The sequence below is a fragment of the Triticum aestivum genome, chromosome 3D (assembly GCF_018294505.1).
Source record: "Triticum aestivum cultivar Chinese Spring chromosome 3D, IWGSC CS RefSeq v2.1, whole genome shotgun sequence".
NCBI lineage: Eukaryota > Viridiplantae > Streptophyta > Magnoliopsida > Poales > Poaceae > Triticum > Triticum aestivum.
In genome coordinates this window covers 1781961-1801029 of record NC_057802.1, presented here as the reverse complement: position 1 = coordinate 1801029, position 19069 = coordinate 1781961, and positions in this window count along the sequence as shown.

Below are 19069 nucleotides of genomic sequence, written 5' to 3'. Positions count from 1 at the left end.
AGTTTGGTGTACTGATTTCAGGGATGAGAGTTCAGGGTTTGATTTAGCTTTCGCCTACAAATTCAAGGTTTGCTTTGGACTTTTTCCGCTTGAAGACAAAGGAGCACGCGCGGTCATGTATTAGAGTATGTGTCTGATCTGTCGCGGCCTATTTTTGTGTTTTGACCCTTTGCGAAAAAATTAGCAGGATCAGCCTCTAGTCTGAAACTAATTCGGGATATGGCTCTTTTTCTTACCGCCGGGCCGGTTGGCGGTAGGAGTGCATAGCCTACCGCCCAGGCCAGTGGTGGTAGGCAACTAATCCACGTCAACAGCAGCAAACGGCAACTGCCCCCTCCATCCGACGACCCTACCGCCGCAGGGCCCGGCGGTAGGTTGACTTACCCTACCGCCAGGGTCTCCGGCGGTAGGGTCTGAGCAATTATAAGCCGCGGGGGCCGGTTCACCCACCCCATCTCTTCTCCTAGCCGCGCCACAAGAACAGAGAAGAACTGCTCTTCCCCCTCTCTCATCCACTCCACTCCCCCTCTCAGATCTCCTTAGTTTCTTCACAGTTTTTGCACATCGAGATGGCCCTGAAACGAGAAAAGTAAGCTCTCTCAATCACTCCAATTAGTTTTATTCAAAGAGCTTTCAATTCGATGCATTATTTGGTACAAATGAACCCTATTTTTGTACTACATTTTAATTTTGGTTGATTCTAGATTTGTTTAGATTGATTCTATATGATGTATGGGGTTGAATATGAACTCTAGTAACTAGTTGGAGATATTCTATGTAGTTTTGATATGAATCCTAGTTCATCACCAAAAAAGTTGAATGAATTGTCATATGATGGATGTTGGAGAGATTCTAACTAGTTGGCTACATATGATGGATGTTGAATGAATGATTCATATGCATATAGTACAATGTTGAATATGATGGATGAATGGTGTTGGAAAAAAATCTTGGGTGGTTCACTACTAGGGAAAACCCTAGCAGTAGCGCGGATTTTTGGCCTAGCAGTAGCACGGGTACCCGCGCTACTAGTAGGGCACTACAGCTAAATTTTAGCAGTAGCATGGGCCTGAACCCCCCCCCCCTTGCTAACTCAGATAGCAGTAGCATTTGCTCCCACCGGCGCTACTGATAATTATTAACAGCGCGCCCCAGCCCCGTGCTACTATTATTCGTCTTTATTCCATTTCTTTTTTGTTTTATAGTGTATTTATATACCGTTATATAAGTTTTGACACAGTCATAATTTAGATATTGTTATATCATTATGATCATGATGAGTTATTATATCTGTGTGTGAAAGAAATGTTGATTAGATCCAAGTGGATGGATCCAAAGTGGCCAAGTTTGGATTAATAGTACTTTGGATCTGCACCATGTTGTCTCCACTTGAAAACCATGAACAAATTTCAAACTCCAAAGATTTTTTCAAAAGGAGAACAATTTTTGAATATTTTGAACATGTTTTGAAATTTGTGAATAAAAAATGAAAGTAAAGAAAAAATAAACTGAAATATAAAAAGGAAAAAAAGAATAAACAGAAAACTAGTAAAGGAAAAAAACCATTTTAGGAACCTTGTAGAACTGTCACAAAACTGGTCAAGAACCTTCCAGAAGCTTCCTTAAACAAGTTGCTGGTTCACACTGAGTGCGTATCTAGCGTAGCCAAATGAGCCGGCAAAATATATCAATGTAACGGGCGATTACTACCGTATCGCTCGGTACAACCGATACATAGCAATTGGGGCGCCCCTATGTCTCGTTGTAAGCGAGACAGAGGGCACCCTCGCGTCAGCCGCGCAGGAAGCTCCAGCCTCCTTTTTCTGTTTTTTGTTTTTTTTGCTTTATTTGTTTACTTTTTTATAATTACAATATATATATTACAATCACTCTACAAAAATCATTTGAAAAATGGTAAATAAGTATTTGAAAAATGTTTAACAAGTATTTGGACAGTGTTGAACAAGTATTTAAAAACTGTTGAACAAGTATTTGAAAAATGTTAATTAAGCATTCGGAAAAATGTTGAACGTGATAGAAAAAATGTTGATCATGTATTTAAAAAATTATGAATTTTTTATCATTTATTTAAAATGTTAGTCAAGCCTTTGAAAAATGTTGACAAAGCGTTTAAAAATGTTAATATTGCATTTAGTAAATGTTAATAAAATATTTGAAAAATGTTTAATGTGCATAGTAAAAATATTGAACATGTAATAGAAAATGTTAATTTTGTATTTGAAAAATATTAAAAATATGTATAGGAAAACGTTGACCATGTATGAGAAAAATGGTAAATTTGTATGAAAAAATGTTAAATGTGTATTAGAAAAATGTTGTTGACATATACAAAAAATGTAGAACCAAAACCAAAAGGAACAAAGAAAACTAAAGAAAATGAAAAACGAAAAAGAAACAAAATAAATCAAAGGAAAAAAAGAAAAAGGAAACTGAAGATGAGTGGAAGCCCCGCCGCCGCCGTCGCCGACCGGGCTTTGCCCGTCAGCGAGCCCCAGCGGTGGCGAGGGGAGGGGAGGGAAGGGGGGAGCTAGAGGAAGCGGTGGCTAGGGTTTTCCCCCGTCGCTCGCGGGAGCGACCCGAGGACACAAAATCTTTCCTCTCAGAGGTTATATACTTATATGCCTGATGGAGAGGTTATATATTTATATGCTCAGATTTGATAGAAACATGCATACAATTAGAATCTCAATCTGAACAACAGTGCTAGGTGTAAACGAGTCGAATACTAGAATTTTTTACAGAATTAAATGTTTATCATTGATTGCCCTTATTGTATATTTCTATTTTCAGATGATGAAGACACGAAGACGGCTTGAGCATCTTCTTGAGGATCTACCATGTGACTCTGATCCTGCAGAATATTATGAAACACCGGGTCAACTCTTAGAGCCTTTGATCTTATGCTATGACTCACTGGTAAGTCTTCATGAATAACTATTGTCTTAAGATCTTTGGGTTAGTCATTCTACAGTATACCTTTTTTGGGCACAAATAACTACGGCCCTGTCCTGGTGGAACGTAAGTACAATTATCTTATCAATGCACAAATACCAAATTTCTCCATGAATTTTCAGTCACCTTCGTTTAGAGCTCTGATCAAATCAACTAATGAATGTATGTATGATCAATGTATCACTGAACCTCAATGAATGATCAAATCAGTTAACCAAGGGGCAAAAATTAAGAACAGAGTTGAATACTTAACTGAACGAGCGGTAGAACACTGTGTCTTTGTGCTGTTACTGTTTTGGCACTGATCTTGTCTACAGCGGCGACATTGGTTTAAATCAATGTCCGGTCCTTGGTGAACATGCAGGTTAAGAGTTGTTCCCTTGTTCAAGACAGTTAAGGGTCTTCGAGAAGCTGGCTCGGCAATCAGGAAGTTGCGGGCCATTGACTGGTACATGGAGCATATCATCAAGAACCACAACGGACACCAAGACGCGACGACGACAACCGCAAGCTCCGCGGCGTTCTGCTCATCACCATCAACGGCATCGCCGCAGGGATGCGCAACACCGGTTGATCCCGGTGGAGACTTCTCTTTGGTACAGGAATTAAACTTTGTAGCTTGTAGGAATCTACAGTAGTATTTTATGAACACGAAATCCTGCATGGTACATTCTGCTGATCGACGAGGAGATGTATAGGCGTTCGTTGTCTCGAATGTGTTGTCAAAATACAGTGCATTTGTAAAGCCATATACTACTTTGTAAACTTCGATCGAGTATATAGGAAAAAAGTACCTACATTTACATCAAATCAATATCAATTAGAGGCAAAAGTGACCCTAAACATAGGGGAGACTAGAACCCCCTATGCCTCGAAATTCTTGCTGTAGCTACATCCAAACTTGTTGTTTAATTCGAAATTCTTGCTGGAGCTACATCTAAACTTGTTGCCATTGTGTCACCGTAGGTCACGCCGACGGTGGACATCATCGAGGAATTAAACAACTGAAGTACCTACAAGAACCTATAGATGACCAAACCTCATTTAATTGCTGCAATATTAGACCGCCGCGTATGATAGAGACTGACACACTAGTAGAAGTTTGCAAAAAAAAAAGACACACTAGTAGAAATCTTAGATTTGGAGGAGGTTTTCGGCGATAGATAGTCTGTTTCTCATACAACTGAACATGATTTATTAATGTTAAGGACTCACTTGGTCTAGCTTCTTTTTTGAGGGAAAAAGGCATTGCTTTATTGATTAACAAGAGCCAATGGAATTGTTACAATATCATGTGGCTGCAGCAGCCAGATATGTCTAACCGACGCCAGCGATAAAAAAAACTTACTAAAATTGTCCGTTTCAAAATTTCTACAACCACTCTCAAAAATAAAATTACAAACTTCAAACGCGTTTTAATCGCTTGGTCTAGCTACACCTAATCATATGTCAGGGCCTGTAGGGTTTTAGGCTGAACTGAAAAAAGCCAAAATCCCAAAGTACAAGCCCGAGTCCGGCATAAGGCCCAAGAATGTTTATTTTTCCAAGCTCGACACCGGCCCGAACACATTTTACAGTGGGCACACATGGAAGTATGGCCCAAATTTTGTTTCGAGCTACAAAATGATATCCGAGCCAGACCCAAAGGGAGCGCCTATTTGCCGACCCACGCAGTGGGAAGCGAGGGAAAGCGCACCCCTCGCTCGCCCAGGTGCGATTTTCGGGCCAGCTCATGTCGGGGCAGGGTGCCCTGGGTGTTTCTTGTCTTGGGTTTTCCCCTCGTTTTTGTTTTTTTGCTTTATTAAAAAATGCTCAGGATTTCAACTAAAAATCATATTTCAAAATATTGATGAATTAAAAATCACTTTCTACAATTAAAAAAATATCCGTGCCTTTGTAAAAATGTTTGTGAATTCAAAAAAAATCATCATTTAAAAAAAAACTGTTTGGGGGTGCTAATAATGTTAGTGATTTTGGAAAATGTTCAAGAATTATAAAAATGTTCCTCATTGGAAAAGAATGTTGAAATTGAAAAATTGTCATGTACAAAAAAATTCTTCATTTTGTTCATGATTTTGAAAAAAAATTGTCCATATGAAAAATATTCGTGGATTCAAAAAATGTTTGTGATTTTGAAAAATGAACATGAGTTCAAAAAATGTTCCCTACTTAAAAAATGTTCACGACACAGCAAAAATCTTCACGGCTTCAAAAAATGTTGCTGGCTTCGGCAAAAAAAATTACGAATCCAAAGAATGTTCGTGATTTTGAAAAACAATTTGGGATTTCAAATAATGTTCTTGATTTTGGCAAGTATTCGTGAATTATAAAAATATTCCAGATTTGGAAAAAATGTTCAAATTGAAAAAATATTTGCGAATACAAAAAATGTGCTTTATTTTGTTCATTCTTTTGAAAAACAAAGTTTGTTCACATAAAAAATATTCGCCAATTCAATAAATATTTGTGATTTTGAAAGATGGCCATGAATCCAAAAAATATTCCTGATTTGATAAATTGTTCACGAAAGTTGTAAATATGTTCACAAAACTGCAAAAAAGTTCACAAATTCAAAATTGTTGAATGTTTGCGAATCCAAAACATTGTTCGTGATTTTGAAAAAAAATCTTCACTTGAAAAAATGTTCGCGCTTTTGTAGAAATGGTATGATTTGAAAAATGTTCATGATTACAAAAAAATATGCGCCAATAATAAAGTGTTCACATCTTCGAAAAATCTTACTGGATACTTAAAAATGTTCACAGTTTCAAAATTTTGAATTGGATGAACAATTTTTACATTAGATATATTTTTGAATTATATCACCATTTTTTAAAATTCATGAATAGTTTTCAACAAATGATGAACATTTTTTGAATTTTAATGAACATGCTTGTATTTGAGGAACATATTTGTATTTGTTGAACAAGTTTTGAATTCAATGAAAATTAAATGTTCACATCTTTAAAAAGTCATAGAATTCAAAAATAGATGTTCTCGAAAGGAAAAAAGAAGAAGAAAAGAAACGGGAAACATGAAAAAAAGGAAAAGAACAAAATCAAAAATACAAAAAAATAAAGAAGACAAAACAAATATGAATAAAAAATTTCAGAAGAAAAATACAAACAAAACCGGTCTGGGAAGGTTAACCTTCCTAAAACTGGTGGGGAGCACTCAGAGAAATAGCCGAACTGGACCGGCCCAATACGGTTCATGCATTGCAAGGGGGTGCGCGTTTGGTCAATATCCATCAACCTACGCGGGAAATAGAGACCGCAAGCTCCAAACAAATTTTATGAACAGAAAATCTTGGTACATTCTGCTGATCGACGAGGAGATGTATCGGCATTCGTTGCCTCGAATATGTTATCAAAATACTACTTTGTAAACTTTGATCAAGTATATAGAAAAAAGTACCTATATTTACATTATCAAATCAATATCAGTTAGAGACAAATGTGACCCTAAACATACGGGAGACTAGAACCCCCATGCCTCGAAATTCTTGTTGTATCTACATTCAAACTTGTTTAATTCGAAATTCTTGTTGGAGCTACCTCCAAACGTGTTGCCATTGTGTCACCGCTAGGTTACTCCGACGATGGACAACATCGAGGAATTAAACAACACAAGTACCTACAAGAACCTATAGATGACAGAACCTCACTTAACTGCCGCAATAGTAGACAGCCGCGTATGACAAAGATTGACACACTAGTAGAAATCTTAGATTTGGAGGATGTTTTCGGCGATCGATATTTGAGTCTGTTTTTCATACAACTGAACATTATTTTTTAATAGTAACGACTCACTTGGTCTAGCTTCTTTTAGGGAAAAAGGCATTTGCTTTATAGATTAACAAGAACCAACGGAATTGCTACCATATCATCTGGCTGCAGCAGCCAGATATGTCTGCCCAATGCCAACGATAAAGAAAACTTAGCAAAATTGTCCGTTTCAAAATTTCTACAACTACTCTCAAAAATAAAATTACAAACTACTCACTTGGTCTAGCTAAACTTAATCATATATGTCAGGGCATGTTGGGTAGGCCGGACTCAAAAAAGCCGAAATCTCAAAGTACAAGCCCGAGTCCGGCATAATGCCCGAGAATGTCTGGCCTAAATTTTGTTTCGAGCTACAAAATGATGTCCGGGCCAGACCCGAAGGGTGCGCCTATTCCCCGACCCCACGCGATGGGAAATGATGGAAAGTGAACCCTCTCTTGCCCAGGCGGGTTTGTCGAGCCAGCTCATGTGGGGGTGGCATGCCCGTGTTTTTTTCCTTACGTTTTCCCTTGTTTTTTTTGCTTTATTAAAAAAATTCTCAGGATTTCAAATAAAAATAAATTTCCAAAATATTCATGAATGAAAAACTTTCTTCAATTAAAAAAATGTTCGTGCATTTCTGAAAATGTTCATGAATTCAAAAACTGATCGTCATTTTGAAAAACCATTTGGGGGTTCAAATAGTGTTCATGACTTCCAAAAATATTCATGAATTATAAAAATATTCCAGATTTTAAAAAATGTTGAAACTGAAAAAATGTTCACGAATACAAAATAAGTTCTTCATTTTGTTCATGATTTTGGAAAAAAAGTTTGTTTATTTGAAAAATATTATGTAAAAAATGTTTGTGATTTTAAAAATGGGCATGAATTCAAAAAAATATTCCCGATTTGAAAAAATAATCACAAAACTGCAAAAATATTCACAAATTCAGAAAATGTTGGTGGTTTCGGCAAAAATATTTGCAAATCCAAAACATTGTTCATGATTTCAAAAACAATTTGTGACAATGTTCGCACATTTGTAGGAACGGTATGATTTGGAAATTGTTCATGGGTACAAAAAAATATCCTAAGAGAAAAAGTGTTATGTCTTTAAAAATAGTTAGTGAATACTTAAAAAATGTTCAGAATTTCGAAATTTTGAATTAAATGGAAAAAAATATTTTAGATATTTTTTGAATCCTATGATCGTTTTTGAAATTCATGAATATTTTTCAAAAGATGATGAACTTTTTTTTGAATTTTAATGAACATATTTGCATTTGTTGAACAAATTTTGAATTCTATGAATGATAAATGTGCATGATTTTCAAAAAAAATCATAGAATTAAAAAATAGATGTGAAGAAGAAAAAATAATAGAAAACAAACATGATAAAAAAGAATAGGTAAAAAAGAAATAAGACAAAAATTGAAAATGAAAAAAAAAGAATAATGCCAGAAGAAAAATCGGTCTGGGAATTTTAACCATCCTAAAACCCGTGCGAAGACTCAGCAAAAGTAGCTGAACTGGACCGGTCCAATATGGTTCATGTGTTGCAAGGGGGTGCGCGTTTGGTCGATATCCATCGACCTAGGCGGGAAATAGGGACCGTGAGATCCGAACACATTTTCCGTGCGCACACATGGAAGCCCGACCTAAATTCCGTTTCAAACTGTAAAATTATACCCAAGCCTGGCCCAAGAGGCAAGCCTGACCTGCCAGTAATCAGGTTTAGGTCCAGCCGAGATCAAGCTCAGCCGAGCTTTGTGGTGTTAATTGTATTTTTGACTGAACATTTATTTATTTAGTTGCCAAGCTTTATCGAACAATGCTCGAGACAAACATGAGGTTCGAACACTAAATCATTTGGTTACCAAGCTTGGTTGAGCCGAGCTCGAGCCTAACGTTAACATCAAGTTTGATTATGCGCTAATCTAGTGTCGAGTGACTGTGTAGCACTATCACTATTTAGCTTGAACCAACAGTTGTGTTATAGCCATGCATGTACCTATTGCCAAATATATTTTCCTAGCTCAATGGGGAAATTCATGCAGCGACCATGGGATCAAAAGCAATCGACGACATGAATCAACAACCGAAAAGAAAAGAAAAAAAATGGGGGTTGTGCTGCACATCCACGTGAAATTGACACAGTTGGTACATGGAGAAGTATGCAATGTTTATTAAACTGGGGTTGTATTAAACAAGACTCCCTGTTTTATTAAGCAAAGGTTGTACTCCCTCCGTTTCTAAATATTTGTTTTTTTAGAGATTTCAAATGGACTACCACATACGGATGTATATAGACATATTTTAGAGTGTAGATTCACTCATTTTGCTTCGTATGTAGTCACTTATTGAAATCTCTAGAAAGACAAATATTTAGGAACGGAGGAAGTATTAAACAAGACTCCCCTGTTTTATTAAGCAAAGGTTGTACTATTAAGCGAGACTCCCCTATTTTATGCATGAAGAAACGTGTTTTTTTTTGAACCAAAAGGGGTTTCCCCCCACCCCAACTTTATATAAAGCCAAGGCAAAACGTCAACCAACATAAACTGTTAACAGCGCTCGGCGGCAACCAGAGTAGCTGCCATAGACAGAAAGCAGAGATTAAACTGCCCTATTACAAGTATTTTGGGCGGGTCTAGCCAGAAGTACATAGCCAGGGATGCAACATGCCAGCCTACTTTTTATAAGATCAAAGCAAAGACATGTAAGCTAGCAGAGCATAACTCAGTGATGCCCCTGACCGCAGTATCAGTGCCAGGCGATCCTAAGCAATTCCCCTCTTCGGTGGTCCAACAGCCTTAAACATCGGAGAAGAAGCGCACCCTAAGCCTCTGAACACAGTATTTTCCATTGCCTGATCGTTGCCCCCAACAGGTCCAGGACACATCATATACTTCGCCATTTTTGCCCCTGAAAAACAAAGTCATTTCGAAAACGCCATAAGCTCCACAAGGTAGCAGCAGTAACAATGTTTAATGCTTCAAAATATTTTCTCCTCTTCCAGAAGGAAGCCAGCAGAACAAATGAATCAGGCACAGTAACATAAAAGCTATCAGCTACCAGATCCCAGATGTGTCTAGCAACAATACAATCAAAGAATAAATGTTGGATAGTTTCAGGTTCACTGCAAAAGACACAGGACATGCCATCTACATGCCTGCGCTTGGCAAGATTATCTCTGGTTAAGCTCTTATTATAGTATATCAGCCAGAGAAACACATGGATATTAGGTGGGACTTTTTTTCCATATATCATCTTTAATTACAGATGCTATTCCTCCAAAGTTTATCAACTTATAAAAGGATTTGACAGAGTATTTGCTAGACGAATCCAGCATCCAAACAGGCTGATCTGGAGAACCAGAAAGACAAACTGGTTCAATAACCTTGGTGAGCTCCTTCCATCTAACTAAAGTACTTTCCCCAATACATCTTCTAAAAGTCAAGCATAATTCACCATCCACCCAGACCTGTGCAAGGGTAGAGTCTTGTTGTTGGCAAATGGTGTATAAGTCCCAAAAGGTAGTTTTAAGAGAACAATCCCCAACCCAGATGTCATGCTAGAAGGCAATGCTTTTACCATCATCAGGAATCCATCTATAACATTTTTTAGAAGCTGCAAGAGCCCATGATAGACTTTTCATAAATGGAGACCCTAGGGTTACCCTAGTATTAAAGAAATTGGGGCTGGAAGTGTTATACTTGTAAGTCAGTATCTTCTTCCAGTCACTATCCCTGTCATCATAGAATCTTTTCCCCCATGAGGCCAAAAGGGCCATGTTGAATTCTCTAAGGTTGGGAACCCCCATACCCCCAAACTCTTTCCTCCTAGAGATCAATCCCTAGTTAGCAAGGTGATATTTATGGTTATCACCCATATTCCCCCAGAAGAAGTGAGACATTTGAGAGGTGATCATATCAATAGCCCATTTGGGAAATTTCACAATAGACATTAGATAAGCAGGAATGCTGGCAATGCAGGTAGTAAGCAGGATCAGTTTTCCCCTATATGAGAGAAATCTCCCCAACCATCCAGAAATGTTCTTGATAATCCTATCAATGATGGGTTGGAGGTCCTCCCTCCTAAGTTTTTTAAAGTGAAGGGGAACACCTAAATATTTGAAGGGGAAATCCCCAAGGTGGCAGCAGAAAACCTGAGCAAAATCATTAGATAATTGCTCAGAAATGTTAATAGCATGCAGATCACTTTTATGAAAATTAATCTTCAAGCCAGATAGATTTTCAAATCAGGAGAGAATCCATTTCAAATTCCTGGCATAATCTAGTGAGTTATCCAGGAATAGAATGGTATCATCAGCATATTGTAGGCTGACTACCCCACCTGGGAAGGCATGGGGTAGCAGACCACATATTAAACCATTACTGGCAGCCTTATGAAGCATTTTAGAAAAAACATCAGCTACCAAATTGAACAAAAGGGGTGAGTGAGGGTCACCCTGTTTCAAGCCTTTCCCCCCAGAGAACTGGGGACCATTAGAATCATTAATCCTAACCCGAAAAGTCCCTTGGTGGATGGTAGACATCACCCACTCCACCCATTTATTACCAAAGCCTCTAGATAGAAGCATTTCTTTTAAAAATTCCCAGCTAACCCTATCATATGCTTTCTCATAGTCTAGTTTAAGAATCAACCCAGCAGACCCAGACCTATGAATTTCATGAATGACCTATCATGAGCCATAACCACACTTTCCAGAATGAATCTACCCTTAATAAATGCAGTTTGGTTAGAGGAGATAAGCTTGTCACATAAGGGGGAGACCCTAGTAATCATAGCTTTGGAGAAGATTTTAACAGCACAATTGCTTAGGCTGATAGGCCTAAAGTTCTTCATATCTTTAGCCATAGGAATTTTAGGAATAAGAGTAATAATGGCATGATTCAACTTATACATATCAAGCTTACCATTCTCAAAATCTCTAACCATCCACATAAAATCTTTTTTAATCAGATCCCAAAAGGTTTGGTAAAATAAAAAGGATAGCCCATCAGGGCCAGGAGCACCACTAGCATAAGAGCTCATCACAGCTTGTTTAATTTCCTCTTCAGAAAAAGGTTTCTCAAGCTGCTCCCTCTCAGCATTACTAACCATTTCATCTTCAGACCAAAAGTCAGCATCCAAATGGATGTCAGGTTTAGGTTCAAAAGCAAACAACTCTTTATAAAACGAGGTGGCAACCTCAAGCATCTCCTTGGTCGAAGTGACCACACCAGTAGGACTATTTAATTTAGAGAGATAGTTTTTCCTATGTCTGTGGTTAGCCAGGGCTTGGAAATAAGCATTATTCCTATCCCCCTCTAAAAATTTTCTGTCCCTGGATCTCTGCCAAAGAGCAGTCTCATCTTTTTTCACACTTCATCTAATTCTTTCTTAATCTCCTTCATTCTGTCATAGTCAGACACAGATAGTTGTTGGGTTTCAGACATGACATCAAGGATGTCAAACTCCAGAAGGGGTGCCCTCTTCTTTTTCTTCAAAGCTGCCTCTCTATTAATATTCCACCCTTTAGTTTTCTTTCTGAGCACTCTAGTCTTAAGCATCCAATTATCAGCTGAGGATTTGAAAGAGGACACGGAGTTCCAAGTCTCTGTGACCATTTGATGGAAGTCTGGTTGGGAGAGCCACCATTTCTCAAACCTAAAAGGTTTGGGGTTGGATGGGGCTCTAGCACCAGTGTCCAGGACCAAAGGAGTATGATCACTCCCCACCCTGGGCAAGGCTGACAAGGTGGAAAAAGGGAAATGGGTATCCGAGTCCACAGAAATGAACACTCTATCCAGCACAGCAAACACAGGGGAGATCTGGTTATTAGACCAGGTAAATACCCTATTAGAGACAGAAATCTCCATTAAGGACCATCTGTTGATCCAATCATTAAACAGAAATGCAGTTTGTTAATTTACTAAGCCACTACTTTTCTCTTTTTCATTCCTAATCAGGTTAAAATCACCACAGATCATGATAGGATAGGAAGCATTTGATAAAATATCATGCAGTTCAGCTACAAAATCCATCTTAAGTTCAGGGTAGGCAGACCAATACACTAACACCATCTGCCAAACAAAGCCATCAGATTTATTTTTAACAGTAGCAATAATAGAAATTTTTTGGTTAATAAAACCAACTACCTCAAAAATCATCTTCTTAAAACCCACAAGGATCCCCCCAGCAGTATTTTCAGCTGGCAGGAAATGCCACACAAAATTGTCAAATCTATCAATAGCTTTGAGGAAACCCTTTGAAATATTCTCCTTCTTTGTTTCTTGGAAACCAATAAAGTCAGGATCAGACTTAGCAATAGTATCACAAAGGCATTGTATCTTCCCATGTTGCCCTAGACCTCTAATATTCCAAATAAGACCTATCATTAATTAATTTTGAAAGGATGGGATAAGCCACAAGGCTTAACTTTAGTTAGAACAGCAGGTGTTTCCCTAGTAGCATCAGCAGTGCCCACTGGCTCCAAGGGGAAGACACCATTAGGTGTACTAACTAATTCATTAGAATCAATGTCAAGGTTGTCAGGAAGGACAATTTCAGGGTTATTATTGGCAAACACCAAACATCTCTCTTTCTCCACAGCTATCATCTCATCAATAGCAAGATTCTTTTGAATATCACCCCCCCCCAATTATCAAGTTCATTTGGCTCATTTGATTAGTAAGGATGGATTTATCCATAGTAGAGAAGGATTTACCTTTGAAAGTTTGTGGTATCTCCAAGTTCTTCTTCCTCTTGTATGCAGCAGCCTTTTCCATGATGTTAACATTACCATGGCCTCTAGTAGCAGGCCTTTGAGCTAACACAGGCCCCCATCTTGTTTTCTTCTCATGTATGGTTTCCTCACTTTGGGTTTGGTTAAGTGATTCCAGCAGGGACCTCCTCCAGGTCTGACTTTGTAGGATTTGGATAGCCTCAGGAGGGAGAACCCCCAATTCTTCTTCTTTTGGTCCCTCATCTTCAGTATCATAAACATCCACTGATCTTAACAGATTCTCACAATATTCCATACTATCACCATTCTTCTCAGGAGTTGTGTGAGTAACACACTTCCCAGAGGGAGAAGGGGTTTTGTGGATAACCACTCCTTCATTCCTCTTCTCCTCATCAGCATTTTTGTTCCGTTCTGTAAGGATACCAACATAGCCAGCCTTAGATTCATGCCCATCAGAAGATGCACCCCTAAGGTCAACAGCAGCCAAAGCACATTCCAGGATGAATTCCTCCTGATCAAGATCATTTTCATATTCCACAGGTGTATCCACCATCTTCTGAACACCACACTTTTTTGTAGATCCATGTTTAGTTGAGAAGTTAGCTTTATCTAATTCATCAATGGCCAAATCACCTCCATATGACCCATCAGCAGCATGTTCTCCATGAGATCCATATTATCTTTTCCAACATTTTCTTCCTCAGCTCTCTCATCCTCCTCATTACCATCTTCATCTTCATCTACATCAATGACAGAGTCAACCCCACCTGCTTGTTCAAAGCCCTCAACAGTGAAACCAAGTAGAAAAATTTTCTTCTTCATCTCAATCAGTCTCTCAAAAGGAATCTTGGTTGGATCTCTGCAGGCTATTTTGATTCTGACATTCTCAAAAAAGGTTCTGAACATTCCATTCCAATCCACATCTGTAAGTACCCCAAATAGGGAAGCAATTTGGGCAAACACTTTCCAAGTGCACCACTTTGGGGGAATCCCCTCAATCAGTACCCAGGCTTCAATTAGCTCTCCAAAAGGTTCACATCCACCCTTCCATTCAGTTAATGTTACATTGACATCCTGTGGTAAGGAAAAACCAGGCAGTTCAATGAGGTCTTCCAAATTCTTCCATGGAGGGAATCTGACCGGAAAGGTCTTGCTGGAGAGCCCTCTGATTTTCCAAGGCCAATGTTTAGTCTTGCAGAAAGTAGCAGACAAAAGTTCCATCAGTTTAGCACAATTCACTTCTCCTTTTAGGATATTCAGCACTGCACAGTTCTGGAAGTTTAACCACTTAGTGTAGGGTAACGCAGCAGAAAACAAAAAATTTCCGACCTACGCACCAGCCCAGGACCACTATGGAGACTGCATACAAGGTTTGATCTTTTTCGTTACCGACTCGTAGCGCGGCGAGAAGTAGAGTCGATGACGATCGGCGGTGCAGATCCCCGCAGCTAGGATTTACAACCTCCCAACCGCGAGGATGTATACCCTCATCTGCTCCTCAAACAGCCCCCGGACGGTGTCGCGGACAGCCCTTCGGGAGGACCTTCGAAACTCGAACGGTCACTCGGACAGCCCTTCGGGAGGACCTTCGAAACTCGAACGGTCACACGGACAGCCCTTCGGGAGGCACTCACGAACTAAGACCGAAACTACGATCTCTCTACAGAGTTGCACACATACGGTGTCATCTTTCCGGCAGGGCTTCGCCGTCCAGAACTAGTTCCCACCGGAACCCAGACAGCCTTTCGGCTCTACGAAACTATTTCGCTGGGAGGGAGAGAGAAGCCAGATCATGCATGGCACTTGTATGTGAGAAGGGATGAGTGTGGAGGGCTGCCCCTCCACCTCTATTTATAGGAAATCCCAAGGGGTAGGGTAGTTTAACACAAAAACCCAAAATGCACATGAATGAAGTCCTTCCTCAAGGGCATAAGAGTGAAACCAAGGAACAAGAGGGGCTCCAAGGTGGAGCCCCAAGTGTGGCCGACCACACCCCTTGGGGGGGGGCATGAGGGCCTCCCAATCCATCCATGTCATCCCTAGATCTTTTGAGTAAAGCCCCAAAATGTGGCTTTCCATAAAATATCCCAAAAAGCACTTTCACTATTCATGACAACATTTTTCAGCTGCCGTTCGAACTGAACATATTTGTGTGGGCTTAGAACATTTCCAGTACCCACCAAAATTATTTTCAACGCGTTCCGAAACAATTCAGGTTTAGTGATTTTCATCTGCGAAAAGCATCTGAAGTGGTTCCGGCAGCTCCGGAGCATATCCGGTTATTATCCCGGAAAATTCTAGAAAGCTTCAAGAATGATTCTGGCACCCTCTAAGAATTATCAGGCATGTGCCGAAACCAATTTGACTTTATGGTATCCCCTGAAACAACTTTTCAGTTTCATCGAAACTCATCCGATGACCTCTTTCTGCGGAACCTTTTCCGCTGTCCGAAACTTTTCCGGTGTCCGAAACTTTTTCGGTGATTTTCTCTCAGACTCCTTGTCTAGTATTCAGCAAATAGATGACCCTTAAGCGTGTGACCCTATAGGTTCGGTGAAGTACAGACATGACTGGAACCCTTTCCGATCAATGATCAACATCGGAGCCGTGGACACCCATATTGACCCCTATACCCACACGAATAAATATTCGAGTGAACCTCCAGTTGTCGTGTGCTATTCCTGTTGCTTCGTGATATGTTACAAATACCCGAGGTGAGACATGTTGGCATTCCCGTGGATCAACAACTTGTCCACTATGCTAGTTACCTCGTTACCGGTATTGTTCTCTTTTCTCGTTATCGTGTTCCGGCATCCCCGTGATCAAATCACAAAGTGTCTAGCCAGACGATGATGGATACCATAACACCGAGAGGGCCCAGAGATATCTCTCCATCGTCGGAGGAGCAAATCCTAATCTTGAGCTATCAAGTTACTTGACATACTTTTCCATGAACCCGTAAGCCGCCGTAATAGCCACCCATTTACGGATGACGTTTAACAAACCCCAAAGTTCATGAAGCAAGCATGAAGGAACTCGATACTCTCATGGTCTAAGGAATCATGCAAACGTTAACCATCTTTGTGTTATGTACCATTAACTTGTGATGAATGAATCTCATAGCATAACATCAATCCGGGTTGATTCAACACAAATGTTCTCTTAACATTTTGCCCTCAAAGTTGCTGGCATAGACATGCGCATGATCAGGAAAACAGAACCATCATGCAACACTTGAGCTAGTCTTAGAGGCCAGACTAGGAATACTTCTTACCGTTTATTATTCCACACGTGCATATGAGTCTTCCTCCGAGCCTCGTGGATATTGCAGACTCGAGAATCATTGCAGTTATAGCATGGAACATAAACATAATATGAACTCGGAGATAAATAATATCATTTATTATTTCCTCTAGGGCATATCTCCTACAGACTCCCGCTTGCACTAGAGTCAATAATCTAGTTAATGCTAATGCACTTTACACCTATGGCATACTGGTGTAAAAAATGCTTCGCATGTGGTATAGCCTGATGTCCATCGAATCTGACAACTTCAGCTCCATGTGTATCTCTGCATATCCTCACATTTTCATGCTTTCACAAAATTCATATTTTGTGTGGACTTGGCTTTGTATATATGTGAATCATTGGTCGAAACCTGATTCCTCAGACTGAGTTATGGAGCAACTATCTGTAATAGTGTCCCATTGACCAAAGCCTTCTTGGAACCATACTAAGTTCATGAATGAACTATATGATTCAACATCTTTGTCTTTGTCGCTTCTAAAGCGGCAACATACTTCGCCTCTGTTATAGAATTCACCACAGTAACTTGTTTGGAACAATTTCCAACTAACGTGCCACCATATTGTGTATTACACAAAACCCTTAACTTAAATCGAAAATCGCATGGTGAAAAGATGAAGACTGTATCGATGTAACATTTTACAACGAACTCTTCATGATCTCCGCTTGCGAGAAAACATATCATCAGTACTTACTCTAGTACTCAATGACATCTTTCACTGTTGTCCCATGATCAGTACTTTGATCACATTAGTATCCATACTCGCAACACCTTGGGAGTATCGGACGTATCTGGTTGTTTTACATACCATGGAATACATGATTAATCCAAACACAAAAGTGTGTGGAATCTGCATCATGTATTTTGCTCATCAGTGTTTTGGGACACCGAGTCTTGCAAAAAAACTCTTCCATGTGACTCCGGCAAGAATCACTCCCTGGCAGTTTTAAATGCTAAAAGGCTTTAGCACCTTGTCAATATGTATTCATTGCTTAGCCCTATTAGGTAAATCTATCTCCATAGATCATTATGCCTAATATTGAGGCTATTTAGCCTAAGCACTTCATCAAAAAACTATTTTCAAATGAAGTCCTAATTCGTGTCAAGAAATTTATTTCCAATTAACAATGTGTCAAGCACACAAGGTTTTTAGAAATATTATTACGCTCCCACTTACTTTCTTGAATTACAAGTATCTTCATTACCCATTGATGAAGTCAAACCCCTTTGACCATTTCATCAAATCACGAAGATTCCAACTCCATTTTGCTCTCTTCTGTCCATCGCTGGAACTCTGAAGTTTGCACCCTTACTAGCATCCTCTGGATAGACAAAATGCCTTGGACTGTAACACATGCAGGTCCTTGGTTTCATTTCCATCAGATGGAAATCCTATTGTCATCCATGTTTCATATCTCATGATTGAAATATGTATTAATTGCTAGTTCAACCCGAACCGACTTTAAGCATCGCTACGATGAAAACAACCTCATCGTAGTCAACTCTTGAACTTGTTATTTCAACAAGTCGAGCTTTATGGATAAAACATTTTTATCCGTATCAGTTTTAAGTTCCATAAATATTCGTTAGACTCTAAGACTTCCAAAAGGTGTATCAAGGTTTTAATCTTGAATCACTTATATGGAAACTAACTCGGGTTGTATTGGCATTTAGGCAATTCCGGAGTCAGGGCCCATCAACGCTTCCTTGTGTATCGTAGGTATAATGTTGTCTAACAACAATATCTCGTTTGCACACCTGAGAGGTTTGCACGAGCCTTGCCTACGCGGTTCAGCTACAAGTTCGACCAAAGTTCATACATTTTATTGTAGAGACTTCCGTATCAGTCGCAGTAGGAAACTCTGGAATTACTTCCAAGGTCTCTTTCCTTTGATCTGATGACGAAGATACTGTTTATCTCGTCGAGTTGCACTATTCTCCCACTCACCTTTTTGAAAGAACCATTCTCTTTAAAAGCACACCGTTTCGCGGCAAAACTATTTGCCTTGGTATAGTGAGGGAGGAATACCCAACATTTTGGTATAACCTACAAAGTAGCACTTGTCTGATTTGGAATAGGTTTGTAACCTTTTACACAAGCCCCATATTCCAAATGTTAAGAAAAGATATAACATGGTTGGGCGTACCATACCATGGCTTCATTTCAACAGACCCGATGTAGCTCTTTTCAATGTAAAAGCCGCAGTCTCTAAAGCATCACTTTAAAAAGGATAATGGCAAATTTATTTATGTCATCTTTGACCTTAC